This window comes from Staurois parvus, unplaced genomic scaffold (genome assembly GCF_062004578.1).
Source record: "Staurois parvus isolate SC_StPar_1 unplaced genomic scaffold, SC_StPar_1.0 ptg002337l, whole genome shotgun sequence".
Taxonomy (NCBI): Eukaryota; Metazoa; Chordata; class Amphibia; order Anura; family Ranidae; genus Staurois; species Staurois parvus.
In genome coordinates, this window is record NW_028320133.1 from 324,596 (window position 1) to 347,618 (window position 23,023).

Consider the following 23,023-nt stretch of genomic DNA (forward strand, 5'->3'; position numbering starts at 1 on the left):
ATGTTCAGGGACACTGACTGGCTGCACTGGTGTGGTAATGGTGTATTTACACTGGGGGGGTTGGGGAATGCTACGGTTGAGTCAAATTTTTACAACCCCTCAACTGTTCCCCCTTAAGCTGGGAGCGCAGCAGTCAGGGAAGTACACATGCTGCAGCAGGAATTTCACCACATTGAGCTCAGCAGGCACTACTAAGGATCACTGTTGTATATAAATGGCAGGACTGTGGTAGTGCAAGGTCGAGTGGCCGGTTATAAACGGCCTCCCCGCCCCCTGCTTTTGCGCGCTCCCTGGGATAGCACAGCACCACGATCCGGTGCCCGCTGTGTCCTCCGGACACAGTGAAACACCGATCGTCATACGGAACCTCTGTGCGAGGTCCCGATCATGTGATCACTGCTTGGCCAATCAGTGATCACATGCAAAGTATTATTACTATACAGTATTTATATAGCGCTAAGAGTTTGCTCAGCGCTGTACATTATAGTGGGGTACAGTAACAATACAATACACGAGGGGTTCGAGGGCACTGCTCCACGGAGCTAACAATCTAGGAGTAAGTAAGATGTCACTTCTGACATCATTGCTTACTACGTGTGAAATCTGTGAATGATCACAGAGATCACATGGTACAAGGCTGTTGTGAACAGCCTTGTACCATGTGACAAGCTGGGACCAATCACAGCTCACACAGTAGTTCTCAATGGATGCAAGAATGTAGTCAGAGAGACGGAGAAATGATTGCTTTTACAGCCTTTATGGGTATAAAAGCAATCAATGTAAACAAAAAAATAAAAAATCATCCCCCACAAGTAGTACAGTGTCACCATGGTGACACTGTACTGCTAGAGTGACAGTATGCAAAAAAAAAAAATAAAAAAATGTAAAAAAAATTTTAAAATGATAATTTTTGGTTATAAACTAATTTGGCTTTTTTTTTACTAAAAAGATAACAAAATAAATTTTGGCCAAGATTTATGATGAAATATTTATTTGAAAAATTTTATAAGAAAAACACTCAAAATTTTTGGACTTTTTCATTTACATAGCAAAACAAAAAAAATCCAAGTGGTGAATAAATACCACCAAAATAAAGCTTTATTGGTCTCAAAAAAATGCTAAAAAACATTCATATGGGTACAGTGTTGCATGACCACGCAATTGTCATTCAAAATATGATAGCGCTGAAAGCTGAAAATTGGCCTGGACAGGAAGGGGGCAAAAGTGTCCGGACTTGAAGTGGTTAAATAAAAATGGAGTCTGATATGTACCAGATTCAACCTCTAATAGTATATAAGTCTCTTCTGTCATTCTCAGAGTGGATAAGATATCTTGTTCCTTAACCACATAGCTGGTTATTTATATTTACCACTGCATATTGATATCCAAGAAATTGTCTATTTTAAACTTTACATACTAACTAAATTATACACCACACTTTTGTCAAGGTTTTTTTTTTATCTGATTAATCAAAGCAATAATTGGCCAACTAATCGATTATGAAAACAATCATTAGTAGCAGTCCTATAGGGGTCCCCTTTGTATTGGAGGTGTCAGATATTACCCCGTATCCAGGTACTGGAGGTGTCAGGTGTCCCTACCCCTTGTCCTGGTGTTGGCAGTGTCCCATTTGTCCTTGTATTGGAGGTGTCTCCCTGGTGTTGGGAGGGATCCTAGTATTAGAAGTGTGCCCCTAGTGTTAGGTGTCCCCTCCATCCTAGTACTGGAGGTGTCTCCCTGGTGTTAGAGAGTTCCTGGTATTGGTGGTGTACCACCTTCCCCCATCCAGGTATTGGTGGGGAACCTCCCACCCAAGAAATGGCAGTGTCTCTGTGATATTTAAAATGCCGCCCCCTCCCCCATTCCATTACTGGATGTATCAGATGCCCCCGTCCCAATAATGGTGGTATCCCCCTGGTATTAGAGTTATCACTTTTCTACCCTGCCCCAGTATTGGAGGTGTCCCCTCCATCACAGTACTGGAAGTGTTGTCTCCCTGGTGTTGAATGTTCCTCCACCTCCCCACCATTGCAGTATTAAGAGACGTCAGGTCCCCCTCCACCCTGGTATTGGAGATGTTATCCTTGTCCTATTATCTCAGGTGTCCAATATCGCCCCCGTGTACTGGAGGGGATCTGCCCCCTGTCCTGGTTGTGAAGGTGTCAAGTGTCCCCCCCATCCTGGTGTACTGGAGAGGTGGCCCCTGGAATTGGATGTGTCCTGGTATTAGAGCTGTCAGATGTTCCATGTCCCCCCCCCCCCCTTCCCAGTTTTGAAGGTGTCCCCTCTTTCCCCATATTGAAGGTATCCCCTCTGTCCTGGATTTGGCAGTGTCCACCCCTTTTGCAGCATTGGAGGTGGCCGCTGCCCCCCCCAGTACTGGAGTGGCCCCTGGTATTAAAGGTGCCCCCCCCAGCCCCAGTGCTGGAGGTATCCCCCCTGCTGGAGGTGTCAGGTGCCACCCCTGCCCCAGTGCTGGAGATGTCCCCACTTTCCGAGTATTGGAGGTGTCCCCCCTGCCCCTGTGCTGGAGGTATTCCCCATGATGGAGGTGTCAGGTGCCCCCCCTGCCACAGTGCTGGAGATTTCCCCACTATCCGAGTATTGGAGGTGTCCCCCCTGCCCCAGTGCTGGAGGTGTCCCCACTGTCCGAGTATTGGAGGTGTTCCCCTGCCCCAGTGCTGGAGGTGTGCCCCCTGCCCCAGTGCTGGAGGTGTCCCCCCTGCCCCAGTGCTGGAGGTGTCCCCACTGAACGAGTATTGGAGGTGTCCCCCCTGCCCCAGTGCTGGAGGTGTCCCCACTGTCCGAGTATTGGAGGTGTCCCCTCTACTCCAGTGCTGGAGGTGTCCCCACTGTCCGAGTATTGGAGGTGTCCCCCCTGCCCCAGTGCTGGAGGTGTCCCCACTGACCCAGTGCTGGAGGTGTCCCCACTGTCCGAGTATTGGAGGTGCCCCCCCTGCCCCAGTGCTGGAGGTGTCCCCACTGTCCGAGTATTGGAGGTGTCCCCCCTGCCACAGTGCTGGAGGTGTCCCGCGCTCTTTGGCTGCAGCTCATGGCCGGTCAGTTTGCCATTAATCTGGACCAGATACTAGGCTCGTACCCCATATTCAGGGCTTTGCACTCCTGTGTCTCTGCGGAGCCTCCGACATCAGAGTGGAGTTTATCCCCTGTTTCAGGGCCTCTCACACTTGTCTTGTAGAGCCTCCAACATTAGCGAGGAGTTCATCCCCTATTTCAGGGCCTAGGACGCTACTGTCTAGGACACTGGTGCTGAGCTGGTTCCCTGTCTCAGACATTGGCTTTGGTACCAAGCTCTCCTCCTCTCTACAACAGATTATCCAGAGAAACATCCAACCTTTAGAGAACCTCTAGAGGCTACAGGCGAAAGCTTGACTTTCACCTTCAAGAAATCCCAACAAGTAGCCCAAAGAGGACTCTGTCAGAGCTCCACTAGGGCCTACAGTGCAACCGTTGTCACATTTGTAAAATGGTACCTTTGTGCTCCACACAGACATGGGAAGATCCAGGAACAACCCTCTGCACACTGCTATATATCCTTTCCAGCAAACTTTGCCATAAACATTGAGATTTTTAGTTCACACATATTGCAATACATGTTTAAGCTGGCCAACTGCGTCAAACTAAACCTTTCTGGCCAAACCCTACTCTACCAAAAGCAAATGCTACTGTGGACACAATGCCAACATGGGGCAAAAAGACACAAAGTGGGGGGAGAGCTGCTAGGTTAAAACCTGGCTACTGACCTTCAAAGCTCTAGAGGATGTGAGAAGCATGCTTCACTAGGGCATCCCGCGCTCTTTGGCTGCAGCTCATGGCCGGTCAGTTTGCCATTAATCTGGACCAGATACTAGGCTCGTACCCCATATTCAGGGCTTTGCACTCCTGTGTCTCTGCGGAGCCTCCGACATCAGAGTGGAGTTTATCCCGTTTCAGGGCCTCTCACACTTGTCTTGTAGAGCCTCCAACATTAGCGAGGAGTTCATCCCCTATTTCAGGGCCTAGGACGCTACTGTCTAGGACACTGGTGCTGAGCTGGTTCCCTGTCTCAGACATTGGCTTTGGTACCAAGCTCTCCTCCTCTCTACAACAGATTATCCAGAGAAACATCCAACCTTTAGAGAACCTCTAGAGGCTACAGGCGAAAGCTTGACTTTCACCTTCAAGAAATCCCAACAAGTAGCCCAAAGAGGACTCTGTCAGAGCTCCACTAGGGCCTACAGTGCAACCGTTGTCACATTTGTAAAATGGCACCTTTGTGCTCCACACAGACATGGGAAGATCCAGGAACAACCCTCTGCACACTGCTATATATCCTTTCCAGCAAACTTTGCCATAAACATTGAGATTTTTAGTTCACACATATTGCAATACATGTTTAAGCTGGCCAACTGCGTCAAACTAAACCTTTCTGGCCAAACCCTACTCTACCAAAAGCAAATGCTACTGTGGACACAATGCCAACATGGGGCAAAAAGACACAAAGTGGGGGGAGAGCTGCTAGGTTAAAACCTGGCTACTGACCTTCAAAGCTCTAGAGGATGTGAGAAGCATGCTTCACTAGGGCATCCCGCGCTCTTTGGCTGCAGCTCATGGCCGGTCAGTTTGCCATTAATCTGGACCAGATACTAGGCTCGTACCCCATATTCAGGGCTTTGCACTCCTGTGTCTCTGCGGAGCCTCCGACATCAGAGTGGAGTTTATCCCCTGTTTCAGGGCCTCTCACACTTGTCTTGTAGAGCCTCCAACATTAGCGAGGAGTTTATCCCCTATTTCAGGGCCTCGGACGCTACTGTCTAGGTCACTGGTGCTGAGCTGGTTCCCTGTCTCAGACATTGGCTTTGGTACCAAGCTCTCCTCCTCTCTACAACAGATTATCCAGAGAAACATCCAACCTTTAGAGAACCTCTAGAGGCTACAGGCGAAAGCTTGACTTTCACCTTCAAGAAATCCCAACAAGTAGGCCAAAGAGGACTCTGTCAGAGCTCCACTAGGGCCTACAGTGCAACCGTTGTCACATTTGTAAAATGGCACCTTTGTGCTCCACACAGACATGGGAAGATCCAGGAACAACCCTCTGCACACTGCTATATATCCTTTCCAGCAAACTTTGCCATAAACATTGAGATTTTTAGTTCACACATATTGCAATACATGTTTAAGCTGGCCAACTGCGTCAAACTAAACCTTTCTGGCCAAACCCTACTCTACCAAAAGCAAATGCTACTGTGGACACAATGCCAACATGGGGCAAAAAGACACAAAGTGGGGGGAGAGCTGCTAGGTTAAAACCTGCCTACTGACCTTCAAAGCTCTAGAGGATGTGAGAAGCATGCTTCACTAGGGCATCCCGCGCTCTTTGGCTGCAGCTCATGGCCGCTCAGTTTGCCATTAATCTGGACCAGATACTAGGCTCGTACCCCATATTCAGGGCTTTGCACTCCTGTGTCTCTGCGGAGCCTCCGACATCAGAGTGGAGTTTATCCCCTGTTTCAGGGCCTCTCATACTTGTCTTGTAGAGCCTCCAACATTAGCGAGGAGTTCATCCCCTATTTCAGGGCCTAGGACGCTACTGTCTAGGACACTGGTGCTGAGCTGGTTCCCTGTCTCAGACATTGGCTTTGGTACCAAGCTCTCCTCCTCTCTACAACAGATTATCCAGAGAAACATCCAACCTTTAGAGAACCTCTAGAGGCTACAGGCGAAAGCTTGACTTTCACCTTCAAGAAATCCCAACAAGTAGCCCAAAGAGGACTCTGTCAGAGCTCCACTAGGGCCTACAGTGCAACCGTTGTCACATTTGTAAAATGGCACCTTTGTGCTCCACACAGACATGGGAAGATCCAGGAACAACCCTCTGCACACTGCTATATATCCTTTCCAGCAAACTTTGCCATAAACATTGAGATTTTTAGTTCACACATATTGCAATACATGTTTAAGCTGGCCAACTGCGTCAAACTAAACCTTTCTGGCCAAACCCTACTCTACCAAAAGCAAATGCTACTGTGGACACAATGCCAACATGGGGCAAAAAGACACAAAGTGGGGGGAGAGCTGCTAGGTTAAAACCTGGCTACTGACCTTCAAAGCTCTAGAGGATGTGAGAAGCATGCTTCACTAGGGCATCCCGCGCTCTTTGGCTGCAGCTCATGGCCGGTCAGTTTGCCATTAATCTGGACCAGATACTAGGCTCGTACCCCATATTCAGGGCTTTGCACTCCTGTGTCTCTGCGGAGCCTCCGACATCAGAGTGGAGTTTATCCCCTGTTTCAGGGCCTCTCACACTTGTCTTGTAGAGCCTCCAACATTAGCGAGGAGTTTATCCCCTATTTCAGGGCCTCGGACGCTACTGTCTAGGACACTGGTGCTGAGCTGGTTCCCTGTCTCAGACATTGGCTTTGGTACCAAGCTCTCCTCCTCTCTACAACAGATTATCCAGAGAAACATCCAACCTTTAGAGAACCTCTAGAGGCTACAGGCGAAAGCTTGACTTTCACCTTCAAGAAATCCCAACAAGTAGCCCAAAGAGGACTCTGTCAGAGCTCCACTAGGGCCTACAGTGCAACCGTTGTCACATTTGTAAAATGGCACCTTTGTGCTCCACACAGACATGGGAAGATCCAGGAACAACCCTCTGCACACTGCTATATATCCTTTCCAGCAAACTTTGCCATAAACTTAGAGATTTTTAGTGCGTGCCATGGGTGACATATGTGGGCGTTGCCTTAGCTTGGACTCCGCCCCTGCCACGCTCTGTCTCTGAGATTGGCTTCTCCTATTTCTGGAAGTCCTGTCAGAGCAGGTTAGGAGGATATGGTGAAGTTCTTGGCTGCGGCTGAGACGGGAGTGTGTGAAGGGGGAGACGGGGGACTACATGTCTCAGCATGGACCTGGGGGTTTTCTGTGACAGAGAGAGCCAGGGGGTCCCAGACTGAGAAAGGAGAGAGAAATGAGAAAGGTGTAGGGGCAAGATGAGTATCCCATGAAAGTCCGTATCCCCTGAATCCCCGGTATATAAGGCACGACAAGCCGATCACCGAACTACTGCAGCCGAACATGTACCTGAGTTAAATTAACACTTTACATGCCGAATGGTCGGCAGCAGGACACAGGATTGGCCGGGGAAACAGAATTATTAACCCCTTACATGCTGAGTGGTCGTCGGGGCTGTTACATGCCAAATTATCTGCAGCGACTTCGGACAGTGTCAGTGACATCGGGGGGGGGGCAGTGATTTTTTTCTTTGGGGGGGGGGGATAGTGTAAGTGACCTGGGGAGAATGGTGATATGGGGGGGGGGGGCAGTGATAGTGACTTTGGGGAGGACTGTTCTACTCAATGTTACTATCACTGCCCTGCCCCCACCATGTCACTGACACTTTGCCCGCCCCCACCATGTCACTGACACTGCCCCCCTCCCCATGTCTCTACTTTCTCCATCTCCACCCAGTAACTCACTGCTTACGAGATTGCCAATCATTTCAAAATCAAGATTGATGCAATGTGTGAGGTCATCTCCACTGCACAGACATCTATCCCACTTAGCATACCTTATGCTAAACCTCCCTCAACACTTTTCTCCTTTAACCTGGCTACTACCGAAGAGGTCACTAAAGTTTTCTCAGAAGCCCATCTCACCACCTGCCTTCTGGATCCTGTCCCCTCGCAACTACTACGATCACCTTCTTCTTCTATTCTATGTTCCCTCACTCACATCTTCAATCTCTCCCTCTCTACTGACACCTTCCTCTCCCCTCTAAGCATGCACAGATCACTACCGTACTTAAAAAGCCCTCACTGGACCCCACCAACCTGAACAACTTAAGACCCATCTCCCTGCTCCCGTTTACCTCTAAGCTCCTACCTCACTGACAACAACCTTCTTGACCCTTAAGAGTCTGGCTTTCGCTCACTCCACTCCACTCCACTGAAACTGCCCTACTAAAACTCACTAATGATTTACTAACTACTAAAACCAATGGCCACTACTCCATACTCTTGACCTCTCTGCGGCTTTTGATACTATTGACCATCCCCTCCTCCTCAAAAAACTCCACTCCCTTGGCCTCCGAGACTTTAATGGTTCTCCTTCTACCTATCGCAGCACTCCTTCAGTGTTACCTATAACTCTGTCTCCTCCTCGCCACTTCTCCATCAAGATCAATTATACAACCATCAGTCCCTCCCCTCATGCCAGGGTACTAGGTGTAATCCTGGACTCCCATCTGTCCTTTCAGCCCCAAATCCAGTCACTGTCCAAATCTTGTAGACTTCACCTCCGCAACATCTCCAAAATACGCCCGTTTTTAGCCACCAAAACCACTAAGCAACTTATTCACTCCCTTGTTATCTCTCGCTTTGACTATTGTAACTCCCTCCTCACTGGCCTACCTCATCACAAGCTATCCCCTCTTCAGTCTATGATGAATGTTGCTGCCAGACTCATTCACCTTGCCAACTGTTCCATGTCTGCCATCCCTCTCTGCCAATCCCTCCACTGGCCTCCCATTGCCCAACGGATAAAATTCAAAACATTAACAATAACAAATAAGGCCATTTCTAACTCTGCCCCCAATTACATCACCAATCTTGTCTCCAAATATCACCCAAAACGTCTTCTCTGCTCCACCCACAACCTTCTGTCCTCTAGCTCCCTTGTCTCCTCCTCCTATGCTTGTCTCCAGGACTTCTCCAGAGCCTCCCCCATCCTCTGCCACTCTCTACCCCAATCTTTCCGACTATGGCCTACTCTGCCCACTTTTACGCGATCTCCGAAAACCTCTCTTTAAGGAATCTAACAACCAAATCTTCTATTTCTCCTATCAGTTCATCCCCCACAGTTATTACCTTCTGTACCACCAGTCCCTCCCTCTTAGATTGTAAGGTCCTCCTAACCCTCTTGTATTGAACTGTATTGTTGCTGTATTGTCTCCCTTTATATTGTAAAGCGCTGAGCAAACTGTTGGTGCTATATAAATCATGGATTATAATATTAATAAAAAATACAAAAAAAGTAAATTTTAGGACACACAAGCGGAATAAAATTACCCAATTTAATTTTTGTAAAATATAAAAGATAAGGTTACACCTCACAGATACCCAATGTGTTAAACCTTAAATTTGCGTGTGGCCATGAAATGGCGACCAACTTTAGTACCCTATATTTTCTATAGGTGATGCTTTAAAAGCCAAACAAGAGTATGGAGAAGGAAAGGAACTGCTCATGATCCTAAGCATACCACCTCATCAGTGAAGCATGGTGGTGGTAGTGTCATGGCGTGGGCATGTATGGCTGCCAATGGAACTGGTTCTCTTGTATTTATTGATGATGTGACTGCTGACAAAAGCAGCAGGATGAATTCTGAAGTGTTTCGGGCAATATTATCTGCTCATATTCAGCCAAATGCTTCAGAACTCATTGGACGCCGCTTCATAGTGCAGATGGACAATGACCCAAAGCATACTGCAAAAGCAGCCAAAGAGTTTTTTAAGGGAAAGAAGTGGAATGTTATGCAATGGCCAAGTCAATCACCTGACCTGAATCCGATTGAGCATGCATTTCACTTGCTGAAGACAAAACTGAAGGGAAAATGCCCCAATAACAAGCAGGAACTGAAGACAGTTGCAGTAGAGGCCTGTCAGTGCATCATCAGGGATGAAACCCAGCGTCTGGTGATGTCTATGCGTTCCAGACTTCAGGCTGTAATTGACTGCAAAGGATTTGTAACCAAGTATTAAAAAGTGAAAGTTTGATTTAGAATTATTATTCTGTCCCATTACTTTTGGTCCCTTAACAAGTGGGAGGCACATGTGCTGTCATGGAAATTTTGTATTACAGGTTGAACTTTAAATGTGTCATATATTAATGTTATTCATATGTCTCTTGTGTGGCTTAATTAAAGCTCTGAAGGCTGCAATTAGGCCATGCGCATTTGCAATGTATATATTACAGTACTCAGCTCGGTAATGGATGAGATGGCAGATCTGCGCTTATAGACTGGCGTGTATGCCACCACGGCATTCGATGCCAATGCCGCGGGCCTGTATCCACATATCAGCAGCATAGTACCACATGGACTTCGTATGGCCAGGCGCCGGGCAGTGCGAACTCCGCGTGTAGGCTCATGTATATCTTACAAGCCACTACCGACCTGAACTGTATCTGGATGGATGTGTTTTAATAAAGATCGTATCGGGCCCATTCAGATACAGACTGACACGGTTTAATCTAGGGGATGCTTGTACAGAGAGTGAACATACTACTAGGAGCTGAGAGCATGTAAAGGATGGGAAGCTTGCTCTCCAGAGAGCTTATGGGGGAGGGGAGGACTGGTTTAACTGGTTTTCAGTATAGATAAGAGGAAACACTACACTCCAAGCAGGATGGACATTCTCGTGTATGGACACCCCCTATACATTGTTCTGTGGGAGGGGATTGACCTGACCCCCCGTGTGGGGGGGGGCATGTGTGTGCTTTTAATAAAACAAGAGTCTGGGGTTAGAGCCAGAGACAGAGTGAATTCAACCTCCAACCTGAGAGTATCATCTGATTATTCCTGGGTCACGGGAGCTCCATTTTTCCCCACATCTCAAAAGAGCTACTCACGGTAAGGAAAAATTTGTTGAAAACGAATTTCCAAGACAATGCAAACTGTTGTAATTCCTACACCGTTCACCTGATTTGGATGTAAATACCCTCAAATAAAGCTGACAGTCTGCAGTTAAAGCACCTCTTGTTCGTTTCATTTCAAATCCATTGTGGTGGTGTATAGAGCCAAAAATGTTAGAATTGTGTCGATGTCCCAATATTTATGGACCTGACCTACATAAAAACCAGACATATCTTCAGAGGAGACAAACAGTTTGATAGGTCACACTCCCTGACTGGAATACCTAGGAAAGCAGAAAACTACATCTCTGGAACCCTTCAAATATCTATTTCATATCTACCCACTCCTCAGATGTGTCTGCATAATAGTTTACCCGCGGGTGGAATGTCACTTCTGCATAGAGAAAGTTATGAGCCAAAATATGAACTATAAGAGATTTTGGCTCTAGTTTAGGTCTACGCCCAGACCTTCCCTCCTTAAACGAGGTATTGGTCCTTGACTTCAGAGACACCCCCTGCTAGGGAACTACAAAATGGGCTGTCAAGCCTAAGAAAGGAAGTTGAAGAATTCTCCCTTTTAACATCAGAACCACCTGGGGAGACCCATGCCCTTTCGCTCTGAAACTTGATCTGCTAACCCAGGACTTTGGCAAGTACTTTAACCCTCTAACTTCTCTCTGTTATCCCTTTGCTGTGCTGTTGTTCTCTGTATATTTATGTATATATATTAGTTACATCTTTTTTCTGTAAATATTTTTATTGCACCCTTTTGACCTTTTAGTAATAAATCTTTCCTTCTGAAAGCGTTGAACTGTTTCTATAGCTCTTTATTGCAATTTACAAATTCCTGCCTCTACTCTGTTTGACCCTCTGTATAACCGGCCTGCGGTGACCGTGTTATACAGACGATTATCTCAACCATTATAGTGTTATAGCTGATATCATCGAGTTTCCTCATTCTCTGTACAAAAAGGAGGTGGTGGCAGTGTGAAGGGTTAACTGCGTAATTAACTTGACCCAGTAACAATCGCTCCCAGGCTGCCAGTACACAGATTGTGGTCCAATTAGCTGGAAAATTGTTGTGCAGAGTGCAGCTGGGCTTGGCATTGTTACGCACGTGACATCACGGTTTTAGATTGGCTAGTCCTTCGGTCTTGAGTTTGGTGAGGAGGTCAGGGGTCTGACGCCGCATTCGTCAGAGTCTGGTGTTAGAATGATTGCTCTCACTCCCGGCGTGCACCGGGATACGTAACGTGTAGCACAATCAACGTTTTATGCGTAGGCACCCCTGACTTTGCATGTGGGGGGGGGATGCTTGGGTGTCAATTTACATTTTTTACAATTGAAAACTTTTTTTTTCACTTTTTTTTTTTCACAGTGGACAAAACGTCCCCTAATGTGGTGATTTTTCTGGTGACACATACTCTTTCATGAAACATCTGATATTTCCCCTGTGCTCCACTTAATGGAATCCAGTCCAGATCGCATTGCATTACAGTCTTTCCCGGCCATACTGGTATACTTGTCAGATATACAGACGCCCCCATCCACAGACCTGGCAGTGAAAGGGTTAAAGGTGTCCCCCCCACACCAAATCCAGCGAACAAGCTATACAGGCATTTTAACCACCTCAATTAATAACTACCGTATTTGCCGGCGTATAAGACGACTGGGCGTACAAGACGACCCCCTACTTTTCCTGCTAAAATGTAGTGTTTGGGCTATACTCGCCGTATAAGACTACCCCTCTTCCAATGCACACCAGTGGGAAGAATAGTACCCCATCATCGGTGTCAGTGGGAGGAATAGTGCCCCATCATTGGTATTAGTGGCAGGAATAGTGCCCCATCATTGGTATTAGTGGCAGGAATAGTGCCCCATCATTGGTATTAGTGGGGGGAATAGGTGCCCCATCATTGGTATTAGTGGCAGGAATAGTGCCCCATCATTAGTATCAGTGGAAGGAATAGGTGCCCCATCATTGGTATCAGTGGCAGGAATAGTGCCCCATCATTGGTATCAGTGGGAGGAATAGTGCCCCATCATTGGTATCAGTGGGGGGAATAGGTGCCCCATCATTGGTATCAGTGGCAGTAATAGTGCCCCATCATTGGTATCAGTGGCAGGAATAGTGCCCCATCATTGGTATCAGTGGCAGGAATAGTGCCCCATCATTAGTATCAGTGGGGGGAATAGGTGCCCCATCATTGGTATCAGTGGAAGGAATAGTGCCCCATCATTGGTATCAGTGGCAGGAATAGTGCCCCATCATTAGTATCAGTGGGGGGAATAGGTGCCCCATCATTGGTATCAGTGGAAGGAATAGTGCCCCATCATTGGTGTCAGTGGCAGGAATAGTGCCCCATCATTGGTATCAGGGGCAGGAATAGTGCCCCATCATTAGTATCAGTGGGGGGAATAGTGCCCCATCATTGGTGTCAGTGGGAGGAATAGTGTCCCAACATTGGTGTCAGTGGGGGGTGGAATAGTGCCCCATCATTGGTGTCAGTGGGGGGTGGAATAGTGCCCCATCATTGGTGTCAGTGGGGGGTGGAATAGTGCCCCATCATTGGTGTCAGTGGGGGGTGGAATAGTGCCCCATCATTGGTGTCAGTGAGAGGGGGGAATAGTGCCCCATCGTTGGTGTTAGTGGGGGGGGAGGAATAGTGCCCCATCGTTGGTGTCAGTGGGAGGAATAGTGCCCCATCATTGGTGTCAGTGGGAGGAATAGTGCTCCATCATTGGTATCAGTGACACCAATGATGGGGCACTATTCCTCCCACTGACACCAATTACACTTGCTGACCCCTATTGCAGTATGGTGCTGCTGAAGCCAGCATATGTGGTTGCAGCAGCACCTCTACACTGAACACTTACCTGCTGCTCCTGCACTCGATTTTCGCCAGGCCGCTCGGCTCCGCCCCCTCGCCGGTGATTGGCCGCCTGTGTGTCTTTCCTAAGCTACAGTTCTGGCGGCCAATCACCGGTGTGGAGGCGGAGCCGAGCAGCCGCCCGAACATCCAGTGGCCGAACCGAAGGAGCAGCCGCGCTTCCTGGACTGGACCGTCGTGGGACCGGATCCAGGTAAGAGACAGCAGCCCCTCCCAACCCCTGTACTTAGTGTCCCTTCCGTTGGAAGGGGGGGGCGGCACCGCGCCGCCCCCCTAAAAAGTGTCAGTATGCCGTATACCGGCGTATAAGACGACCCCCGACTTTTGAGAAGATTTTCAAGGGGTAAAAAGTCGTCTTATACGCCGGCAAATACGGTAGCTTTTGAAGTAAGGTGCACATGGGAGCGCATTGCACAATACAAGCAAACTGAAATTTCCCAGCACGCTTACCAGCTAGCCTAAAAAAAAAAAAAAAAAAAAAAAATTTGACCCTAATTGCAACACAAAAAAATGGCCATATTCACATGGGGCATCCCACAGCAAATACCCATGAGAAGCTGTTTTAACCTGCTTGGGGATGCACAGATGTTCCATGCATCCCCATGCAGGCAGTCCAATTGATGTCAGTTGGGACACAGCAGCTACTCCAGATGTGACATCCATGAGAGATCCATAATAGATATAACAAGCAATCAAATAATAGATAATACATAAAATATTAACCACTTGAGCTCCTGAGGATTTACCCCCCTTAATGACCAGGCCTTTTTTTGCTGTTTGGCGCTGCACCAATTCAAATGATAATTGCGCGGTCATGCAATGCTGTACCCGAACGAAATTTACGTCCTTTTTTTATCACACAAATAGAGCTTTCTTTTGGTGGTATTTTATCACCTGTGTGCTTTTTATTTTTTGCGCTATAAACAAAAAAATACACAAAAATATTGAAAAAAAACTATATTTTCTACCTTCAGCTATAAAAAATATATCGTAAACTCAAAGTTAGTCATAAATTTAAGCCAAAATGTATTCTGCTACATGTTTTTGGTAAAAAAAAATCCCGTGCATTAGCGGGCAAACTGGCGCTATATGGGAGCGGCGCTAACAATATCGGAAGTCACCAGTGACACTAATACAGTGATCAGTAAAAATTTGTTCAATGTAATCAATGACACTGGTGACAGGGCAGTGAAGGGGTTAACTGGGGGGGGATTAAGGGGTTAAACGGGATTACTGGTGTACTGGCGGGCAAACTGGCGCTATCTGGGAGGGGCGCTAACACTATCGGAAGTCGCCAGCGACACTGATACAGTGATCAGTAAAAATCGGTTCACTGATCAGTGACACTGGTAACAGGGCAGTGAAGGGGTTAACTGGGGGGGGGGGGAATTAAGGGGTTAACCGGGATTACTGGTGTACTGGCGGGCAAAAAGGTGCTATCTGGGAGGGGCACCAACATTATCGGAAGTCGCTAGCGACACTGATACAGTGATCAGTAAAAATCGATTCACTGATCAGTGACACTGGTGACAGGGCAGTGAAGGGGTTAACTGGGGGGGCGATCAAGGGGTTAAACGGGATTACTGGTGTACTGGCGGGAAAACTGGCGCTATCTGGGAGGGGCGCTAACACTATCGGAAGTCGCCAGCGACACTGATACAGTGATCAGTAAATTCGGTTCACTGATCAGTGACACTGGTGACAGGGCAGTGAAGGGGTTAACTGGGGGGGGTTAAACGGGATTACTGGTGTACTGGCGAGCAAACTGGCGCTATCTGGGAGGGGCGCTAACACTAACTGGGGGGGGGGGCGATCAGGGGGTTAAATGTGACCTAGGTGTGTTCTAACTGTGGGTATGTGCTGTTTTACTCACTTTTACTGTGTCTTCTTCTCTGTCTGGGACGAATGTCCCCTGGCAGAGAAGAATGACATCATATCCTCTCCTGTGTAAACTTCAACACAGGACAGGATAGGACAGGGACCGATCATCTGATTTCAGCCAGACATCACTGGCTGAAATCTAATGATTGATCCCTCCGGGATCGAATGGTGTCACCCGCGGGTCGGCGGAAGCGCGCGTACACAGCCCCCTGCCGGTGAAAACGTCGGGAGCGCGGAACCCGTTTTAAAACGTGCTTTTGCGCCTGAGTGCCGCCCTGCACAAGTGTATATATACAGTGGCAGGGCGGCAAGCGGTTAACTGTATCAATAAAAATTATAGGTAAAGTACAAAAAAAAAAAAATCTAAAAATAAATAAAACAATAAAAGATAAAAAATAATGAACAATATTAATAATACCATATTAACAACAGATATAATCAATAAACTAAGACAATAAAGAACAGACAGATATAATAGTAATAAAATAGTAATCAATACTATATTAATAGATATAATCAATAATAATAAAATACAAAAGTCAATAATAATACCAGATATAATCAATAATAATTGATAATAAAATAGATAATGCAAAAAATATTGATCAGTAAGCTAGATATTGATTATGTCTATATGTACTATTGTTAACTTATTTTTATGCTTTATAATTTAAAAAAAGATATAAATAGTCAATAATAAATAATAAAAATACAATAAATCAATAATAAAATAATAATACCAGATCTCATCAATGATATTAATATTAGATAATAATAAAATAATCATAAGTATAATCAATATTATTATTACTATTTATATCTTATTATTTTATGTATTGTTTAATCTCTATTTCTTGTTTAAATCTATATTGTTGTTTTATTTATTATATAAATAGCAGTTATCGCTATAATCAATATTAATAAACAATAAATAGAATAGTATTACATATAATGAAGAATAATAGATATAAACAATAATCAAATATTAGCAGTAGATAGAATCGCTAATAACAGACAATAATAAAATCCCCCCAATCACAGATAGAAGAATAATAGGAGATAGAAGGGGATTTCTTACCGGGCTCCCCGCTCCTGGCTCAGGTAGCTCTGGCTTTCCGTCCTCCCCTCAGCCCGGCTCTCAGAGGACGGCGCTGTATACGGACATTGGGAGGGAGGATCCACCCAGCGGTAGAAGTCCTCTTCTTGACTAAGGTGGGCATGCTGGGACTTGTAGTACTTATAGGGGGCTCGCTCTCGTCATCGGAGATGGGAGAGATGTGATTGGACGGCACACATGACAAGCAAACTTCCCAAACAGAAATCCCGTCCATTGGTGAGGAAGGATCTGTTCTGGGGGAGAAATAAAGGACGGCGTCTGTCACCATGGCAACAAGTTGGTGTGCCTGTTAGTGGACTCCGCCCCTGTTCAGTGAGTTCTAGGGGTGTAGCGTTACCCGTTCAGGGACATCCGGTGATTGGCGGTGACTCTGTGGAACAAGATTTACATGTATTGGATAGAAAGTAATGGCCGGGGGTGTGCCGCTCCTCCTCCGGACTCCGCCTCCTCCCGCTCTCCATTCTGCGTCTTCCTCCCAGCAAATCCCGGCTCTGACTGAGGTCTTGTGTGCGCAGTTCTGTTGTGCGCAGGTGCCTCTGCTAGAACCCCGCCCCTTTTTCACGCGGGGGCGTGGCTTACCCCGTTCCCGGAAGTGCTGTGAAGGCGGTTGGTTACAAGTTTGGCGACATCCGGTGATTGGCGGTGACTCTGTGGAACAAGATTTACATGTATTAGATAGAAGGTAATGGCCGGGGGTGTGCCGCTCCTCCTCCGGACTCCGCCTCCTCCCGCTCTCCATTCTGCGTCCTCCTCCCAGCAAATCCCGGCTCTGACTGAGGTCCTGTGTGCGCAGTTCTGTTGTGCGCAGGTGACTCTGCTAGAACCCCGCCCCTTTTTCGCGCGGGGGCGTGGCTTACCCCGTTTCCGGAAGTGCTGTGAAGGCGGGTGGTTACAAGATTGGAGACACGCTGTGCTTCTCTTCCGGAGGATAGAGCTTCGGCCAGACAGCTGAGCTCCGTCTTCCGGGGGTGAGGAGCAGCCCGGGGGGACTGCAAGTCTCAACATGGACTTCCGGGACAACTTAACAGGTGGTGAGGAGACAGAGAACCTGTCAGCCATGGAGCCGGCTGGAGAGGGAGACGGGTGGCACATAGAGGACTGTGCATTTCTTGTTTGCTCTATGTGCCTCCGCTATCCATCTCCTGCATGCACCCCCACGGCCCCCCTCCAGCACTGCAGGGGATCTGTCAGCAGCATATGCACTCCCCAGTGCTGACAGTCCCCCCCCCACATACAGGCGTGAGAGCAGAGAGAAAGCTGCCTGTCCTCCTCCTGTGTCACCCCCGCCCACACTTCCAGCCAGCCTTGTGTATGCTTCCCCCCCCCCCTCTCTCTCTTCACTCCCTCTCCCCCCCCCTCTCTCTTCACTCCCTCTCCCCCCCCCCCCCCCCCCCTCTTCACTCCCTCTCCCCCCCCCCCCCCCTCTTCACTCCCTCTCCCCCCCCCCCTCTTCACTCCCTCTCCCCCCCCCCCCCCTCTTCACTCCCTCTCCCCCCCCCCCCCTCTTCACTCCCTCTCCCCCCCCCCCCCTCTTCACTCCCTCTCCCCCCCCCCCTCTTCACTCCCTCTCCCCCCCCCCTCTTCACTCCCTCTCGCTCCCCCCCTCTCTCTTCACTCCCTCTCGCCCCCTCTCTCTCTCTCTTCCCCCCTCCTCTCTCTCTCCCCCCCCTCCTCCCCCTCTCTCCTCCCCCTCCTCTCTCTCTCTCCCCCTCTCTCCTCCCCCTCCTCTCTCTCTCCCCTCCTCTCTCTCTCTCCCCCCCTCTCTCTCTCTCCCCCCCCCTCTCTCTCTCTCCCCCCCCCTCCTCTCTCTCCTTTAGTATGTCAGCAGTCTCTGACCGTCTCCTGTCCTCAGTCTCTGACCGTCTCTTGTCCACCGTCTCCTGTATCCTGTCCATAGTCTCTGATCATCTCCTTTAGTATGTCAGCAGTCTCTGACCGTCTCCTGTATCCTGTCTGCCGTCTTGCCTAGGGCAGCACAATACCAAAATACACCACTGGGTACAGGTAGGGCTAGTTAAGATAGCAGGCACTCGGTGGCGGGGTATAGGGAGGTGTAGTTAGTAGGATAGCAGACACTCAGCCGCAGGGTACAGGAAGGTGTAGTTAGTAGGATAGCAGACACCCAGCCGCAGGGTACAGGAAGGTGTAGTTAGTAGGATAGCAGACACCCAGCCGCAGGGTACAGGAAGGTGTAGTTAGTAGGATAGCAGACACTCAGCCGCAGGGTACAGGAAGGTGTAGTTAGTAGGATAGCAGACACCCAGCCGCAGGGTACAGGAAGGTGTAGTTAGTAGGATAGCAGACACCCAGCCGCAGGGTACAGGAAGGTGTAGTTAGTAGGATAGCAGACATTCAGCGGCAGGGTACAGGAAGGTGTAGTTAGTAGGATAGCAGACACCCAGCCGCAGGGTACAGGAAGGTGTAGTTAGGATAGCAGGCAGACAGCAGTGTGAGGATGACCCGGGCAGAATGCAGGAAGCTGGAAAGTAAGGTAGGCAGACTGGCAGAGCTCTATGACTGGGGAAGGAGGAGGATGGGCACTAGGTATGGTTCGGTCACAGCTCTCCCCACCCCCAACTCCCTCACCTCTGGAGTCAGCACACAAAGGATGACTGCTTGGGGGACTTGACTTGGGGGGGGGGGGGGGTATGGGGTCACACAGGGCGATCGAAACTGGTGGGGGGATGGGGTGACACGGAGGTTCTGTGTGCGCAGGTGCCTCTGCTAGAGCTCTGCCCCCTTTTCATGCAGGGGCGTGGCTTACCCTGTTCCCGGAAGTGCTGTGAGGGCGGGAGGTTACCAGACCGGGGACATGCTGTGCTTCTCTCCCGGAGGTTAGAGCCTTGGCCAGAGAGATGAGCTCCGTCTTCAGGGGGTGAGGAGGAGCCCGGGGCTCGGCGGGGGGATTGCAAGTCTCAGCATGGACCTCCTGTGGACTTCCAGGACAACTTAAGAGACACAAGGGGGCCAGACTGACAGGGAGGCTGGGCTGCTGTTACAGGGACCCCCCTCCCTCCACAGTGGCAGGAAGGGGTAGTTAGTAGGATAGCAGGGTACAGGGAAGGTAGTTAGTAGGATAGCAGGCACACAGTGGCGGGGTATAGGGAGGGGTAGTTAGGATAGCGTTCACTCAGTGGCAGGGTGGGGTAGTTAGTAGGATAGCAGCATTCAGTGGCAAGGTACAGGGAGGGGTAGTTAGTAGAATAGCAGGGTAAAGGGAGGGGTAGTTAGTAGGATAGCAGGGTAAAGGGAGGGGTAGTTAGTAGGATAGCAGGCTACAGGAAGGTGTAGTTAGTAGGATAGCAGGCAGACAGCAGTGTGAGGATGAACCGGGCAGGAAGCTGGAATGTAAGGTAGACAGACTGGCAGAGCTCTATGATTGGGGAAGGAGGGGGATGGGCATTAGGTAAGGTTATTTCACAGCTCTCCCCACTCCCAACTCCCTCACCTCTGGAGTCAGCACACAAAGGATGATTGGTTGGGGGACTTGATTTGGGGGGATGGGGACACACAGGGTGATCACAATGTGGGGGTGGGAGGCACAGGGTGATCGGAACTGCCAGAGGGGGTGCAGATAATGGAACTGATCCTCCCGTGGCTCCCTGCAGCAACTAAAAGCTGTCTGGAGGAGGAGGAGGAGCTGCTCGCTGTGCTGCAGGCCGAGACACAGTGGAATCGGTTTCAGTGATAAGGCAGTACAGCCAGCCCTCCTGTCAGGTGGCGGGGCCCCCTGTTGAGCTGGTCAGGTCCGATACAGGAGGGCCGGCTCTACCATTTTTATCAGCAGCCCTGGAGATCGGAGAGACCGAAGACAAGAACCGAGAGAGGGGGACCAGGGACTTGAAGAGGGGACAGGGACCGAGAGAGCAGTCCTTTTCTGTTTTTTTTTTTCCTGTCCCGTCATCTACTTACAGGGGATGATGAACAGTCTGTGCAGATGGCGGAGAGCTGGGGAAATGAAGGCGTGGTACAGGACGCCTACAAAGGATTTGTCGCCATCAAAATGGCCAGTAAGTTGTGTAGTGGCCTGTATGTAACAAGGGCCTGATACAAGATCCATCTGTGTTGTTCCTGTGACTGTATAATAAAATAATTCTTCCATGATTACCGTCTGTGAAGGTTCTTATTTATCCGGGGTACAGCATGGCTAGTACTAGTATTCAGTAGTATTCATCTGGACTGCGTCTGAATAAACCTTTCTGGCCAGTCCTACTCTACCAAAAGCAAATGCTACTGTGGACACAATGCCAACATGGGGCAAAAAGACACAAAGTGGGGGGAGAGCTGCTAGGTTAAAACCTGGCTACTGACCTTCAAAGCTCTAGAGGATGTGAGAAGCATGCTTCGCTAGGGCATCCCGCGCTCTTTGGCTGCAGCTCATGGCCGGTCAGTTTGCCATTAATCTGGAACAGATACTGGGCTCGTACCCCGTATTCAGGGCTTGGCACTTCTGTCTCTGCGGGCCTCCGACATTAGCGTGGAGTTTATCCCCTGTTTCAGGGCCTCTCCCCCATGATTCTGACCATTCCTTCATAATCATGTCCGTCATGACTGGAAAGGAGAAACTTTAGACTTTTTTGTTTAAGCCTTGGTACATTAAATCATGTTTGGAGAGCGGAGCTACCCCATCCTGAATCTCAAAAGGTCTCATACAGTATAAATGAATCCCCAAAAAGGTCAGACTTCCTCTAGAGAGTGCCTAAACTTTGCCGCTTTAGTTGCTTCCACATGACCTTCTTCCAGTCCCGAATCTGAGTCAGAAATCTGGGTCACCTATCCCTGGGCTGCATACCCTACACCAGCTGACTCTGCTGAGCCAGAAGCCACTGGAAGTAGGGAGTATTGCACATGATCAGGCTGACTAGAAGAAGTGGTAGGCCATTTGACATCAGAGATGCCTGAAAGGTGCACTGCACCTGCTCTCTAAAAGGAACTTAGAAACTTTGCATAAGGTGATTCAGCTTCTGCTTTCAAGAAGTTAGAAATACACTGCAGCAAAAGACTTGTTATAATTAGAAGATAATTTAGTGCTCCAGTTAGCACATTTTATTTTAGAGGTGAACTTATCCTCTTTAGCCTAAGACAAAAAGAGAGGGGAGGAGGGCTCCAAGTTAAAAGCCAGGTCCTTATTAGGTCAGGAGCACCACCCCTGCACCCAGTGCTGCCTATGTCAAAAAACAAATGTCTAGAAGACTGCTTGAGACACCCCTCAAGGAACCCCAGAAGTACCAACCACCTCCACCAAAAGCACACAGCACATATACTATATTGCCAAAACATTTGGGACACCCCTCCAAATCATTGGATTTAGGTGTTAAAATCACCTCCATGGCCACAGGTGTATAGAATCAAGCACCTAGGCTTGCAGACTGCTTCTACAAACATTTGTGAAAGAATGGGTCGCACTCAGGAGATCAGTGAATTCAAGCGTGGTACCGTGATAGGTCACCACCTGTGCAATAAGTCCATCCGTGAAATTTCCTTGTTATTGAATATTCCATGGTCAACTGTGAGTGGTATTATGATAAAGTGGAAGCAAGTGGGAACAGCAACTCAGCCAAGTGGTAGGCCAGGTAAAATGATAGCGCGGGGTCAGTGCAAGCTGAAGCGTACAGTGTACAGAAGTTGCCAACTGTCTGCAGAGTCGATAGCAAAAGACCTCCAAACTTCACGTGGCCTTCAGATTAGCACAGCAACAGTGCATATTGAGCTTCATGGAATTGGCTTCCATGGCCATGTAGCTGCATCCAAGCCTTACATCACCAAGTGCAATGCAAAGCATCGGATGCAGTGGTGTACAGCATGCTGCCACCAGACTTTAGAGCAGTAGACACATGTTCTATGGAGGACTTATCACCGTCTCTATCTGAAAATTCGATGGACGTGTCCCGGTTTAGCAGTTGCCAGGAGAACAGTACTTGCTTGACTGCATTATGCCAAGTGTAAAGTTTGGTGGAGGGGGGATTATGGTGTGGTGGTTTTCAGGGGTTGAGCTTGGCTTTAGTTCCAGTGAAAGGAACTCTTAAGGCATCAGCAAACCAAGACATTTTGGACAATTCTATGCTCCCAACTTTGTGGGAACAGTTTGGGGATGGCTCCTTCATGTTCCAACCTGACTGTGTACCAGTTCACAAAGCAAGATCCATAAAAATATGGATGAGCGAGTTGGGGGTGGAGGAATCTCTCTGGCCTGCACAGAGTCCTGATTTCAACCTGATAGAACACCTTTGGGATGAATTAGATCGAAGACTGCAAGCCAGGCCTTCTCGTCTGACATCAGTGTCTGACCTCACAAATGCACTTCTGGAAGAATGGTCAAACCTTCCCATAGACACTCCTAAACCTTGTGGATAGCCTTCCCAGAAGAGTTGAAGCCATTATAGCTGCAAAGGGTGGGCCAACTCAGTACTGAACCCTACGGACTAAGACTGGGATGCCAGTGTGCGTGTAAAGGCAGGTGTCCCAATACTTTTGGTAATATACTGTATATAGCCTGCTTTTCTAC

At 48.5% G+C, this 23,023-nt stretch overlaps 1 long non-coding RNA gene across 2 annotated transcripts in view; it reads right to left on the minus strand.

Moving 5' to 3' along the window:
* LOC149431223 (uncharacterized) overlaps positions 1-23,023 on the minus strand; it is a 404,708-nt gene that overhangs the window by 201,930 nt on the left and 179,755 nt on the right. For both annotated transcript variants that reach the window (XR_016309352.1, XR_016309353.1), the window contains exon 3: positions 16,480-17,166. This is a non-coding gene — a long non-coding RNA (uncharacterized LOC149431223). The remainder of the gene's footprint in view (positions 1-16,479; positions 17,167-23,023) is intronic.